Source organism: Mustela erminea, chromosome 4 (genome assembly GCF_009829155.1).
Source record: "Mustela erminea isolate mMusErm1 chromosome 4, mMusErm1.Pri, whole genome shotgun sequence".
In the NCBI taxonomy this organism is placed as follows: Eukaryota; Metazoa; Chordata; class Mammalia; order Carnivora; family Mustelidae; genus Mustela; species Mustela erminea.
This window is the reverse complement of record NC_045617.1, coordinates 136,529,425-136,532,618: the sequence shown is the minus strand read 5'-3', so window position 1 is coordinate 136,532,618 and position 3,194 is coordinate 136,529,425.

Below are 3,194 nucleotides of genomic sequence, written 5' to 3'. Positions count from 1 at the left end.
GAGTCTGGGCATACCTAAATGGGAAACGGGTATTATTTGGAATTTCCAGGATTTTATAACATTTTGTTCTTTGACATGACTTGGAGAGGTGGGTATGGAGTCAGGAGATGTGGAGTCACAAAAACATTTTCAGTTTCTTGGTTGTCTTTTTTGTTTTGTTTTGTTTTGTTTTGAAGTTTATTAGCACTTTCCTTGCTTGGTTGTTGCTGATAATTGTTTTACATTAATTTTTTTTTTTGCTTGCTTATATTAGCTAACATTGATAGACTGCCAGATATACAGTTAAGAAAAAAGTAATGCATTCAATAGCTATCTTAATAGTATTAATGGTCTGGCTTCATGTTAACATTTTAACCTGGATGTTTCATTCTTTCCTACTGTTTGGTTACTGTGGCACTTTTTAATAGATCTCAGTTTCCAATAGGATTAATCTTAAGGAGCAGCCCGAAGACAATCAGTTTCCCATTTTTTATACCTTACACACTTAGCAGTTCCCCTCACATTTTCTAGGGTTCAAATTCCTAGAATATAAACTCTAAATGCAGAGTTCTTGTTAAAACTTCTCAGTCTCATTTTATATAAATATCAGATATTAACTCAAAGAGTGATTTATTGTAATGGAATTTTCTCTTTTTTTCTTCCTTTTAGTTAAAAAAAAATTGCTTGTGATTTATAATTTGCCAACGGTATATTAACTTGTTTCTAACAAACCTTCTTTGAGAATAGATAGAAAAACTGGAGAGCAAAGATTTGTGTACTCCAGGAACCATCCTCCCCACAGAAAAAACAAACAAACAAACAAACTAAGCACAGAATCAGAGAGTTGGTCTTTCAGAGCTTTGTCAATTCTTAAAACAATAAGCTATGTCAAAAGGCTGGGAAGCTGAACAGAGCTGTCAACAGGCATGAGGTTATAAAAATTGGAATTCAAGGTTCACCAATATGAGGGAGCTGGTTCACAAAAGCCCCAGACTTTTGGTTGGGACTCTCCAAGGTGAAGGTAAAGGGAGGGGGGCTGGGATACTGGAAATAGAACATTTCTTATAGAGAATTAAGTCCAACTTTAGATAATCTCAATTCCTAATCAAAAAAGTGAATCTTGGATGGCTATATGTCTAGCAAAGCTGCCTGCCAGAACCTAAATTACATTTTCTCTGGAGAAAGGTAATATTATCTAGAGTTTCAAAACACCTCTACAGTATTTCATAGGGAATATTTGGCTCTAGTCAGAAATTATAAGATATGTGAAAGGATAATACTTGATGAAAAATCAAGAGAAAAATGGGAAAATAAATACCCAGATTCAAATAATGGAGTTATCAGGGACTTCAAAATACATAATATATGTTTAATGCATTAAAATAAAAAAAAAAAAACAAGAATTCTGGGTAAACTATAAAAAGAATCAAATGGAGATTCCAGAACTGAAAAATGTAATCTGCAAACTTAGTAGTTGGTTTTACAGGAGATTGCAAATGGCTAAAGACAGAATAAGTAACCCTGAAGGTAAGATAGAAGAGAATATTCAAACTGGAGCCCAAAGAAGTAAAAGGATAGAAAATACAGAAAAGAGTAAAAGAGACATAGAAAATATGATAATAAGGTCTAACTTGTGTGACTGGTGTGCCAAAAGAGGAAAGAAAGAGAATGAGATGTTCATATTATTTGAAGAGAAGTGGCTGAGAATTCTTAACTGATGAAAGGTATCAAACTATATATTCAAGAGGTGTTGAGAACTCTAAGGAGGTTAAATATAAAACACATCTTATCTACACCCATCATATTAAGCAACTGAAAATAAAGAGGACATCAAAAATCATGCAGAAGAATAAAAAACTAATATTTACGTGTTGTTTGAAAAAAAGACAATATTGAAGCTGAAACTCATTCCCGGTTATATTCTCAGCTTTATTTTCCTTGTCTTTTTGAAGAAAAATAAGATGATGCTACAAATACTATTAAGAAACTTGAAGTATTCTTTTCTGAACAATAAATATATCTTGTACATCTTTCAATGTCAGCAAATATAAACCTAGTTGTTCTTTTTGATTGCAGCAAGGTATTCCAATATGTGGATGTCTGCAATTGTTTTAATCTTACATTGATGGAGATTTAAAAAAACAAACAAACCACAGAACAGAAGATTTACACCCAAACCCAAAACAACATTAAATATTCCCTTAGCACATATTGTACCTGGTACTATACTAAGTTTTTAACATGAATTAACCGACATTTAAGTTATATATTATTTCCAGTTTTTTATTACTGATGCTGGTATGATTACATGTATTTCCAGAAGTACTGTGTAAAGATATACAGATGCACAGACATGTACACACATGGAAATACTCCCAGAAGTACCTACAAGGGGGCCTGTATCTTTCCACAGTATTTCTGGAAGTATGTCTAGCCTAAATTCCTGGAAGAAATATTACACTGTTCTAGACTTACACTTTTAAATTTTGGCAAATACTACCAGAATATCACACATAAAAGTATAGCTGCCACAAGTTCATGCCAGTTATTTTCTGTCAGGAAAGGTAGACATTATGTATCTATTTTTTTTTTAAGAGTTATTTATTTTGAGAGAGAGAGCAGGGCGAGGGGCAGAGGGTGAAGATAAGCGGACTCCCTGCTCAGGAGGGAGTCGCATGTGGGGCTTGATCCCAAGACCCCGAGATCATGACCTGATCCAAAGGTAGCTGCTTAGTTGACTCAGCCACCCAGGCACCCCGCCCTTCTTCTTTTTTTTAGACTTATTTATTTGTTTGATATAGATAGAGAGAGAGAGAGAGAGCAGGGGTGGGACAGAGGGAGAGGGAGAGAATGTCTCAAGCAGACTCTGAATGGAGCCGGATGTGGGGCTAGATCTCAGGACCCTGAAATCACCACCCAAGCCAAAACCAGGAGTTCAACGCTCAACTGGCTGAGCCATCCACATGCCCCTCGTTGGGTTTTTCTATGACATACAGACAAAACTATCCTGTACAAGGTTGTACCAATTTATTTGCCCACCAGCATTGGATGAAAATGTCATATCCTAACTGTATTGCTGGCTCTGAATATTATCGGTCTTTTACAGTTCTTCCAATCTACTTGACAAAAATTATAGCTCATCTTAATTTTCACTTCTCATTGTTAGTGAGATTGATCAGCTTTTCAGTATTATTTTTTGTTTGTGACATAATAAT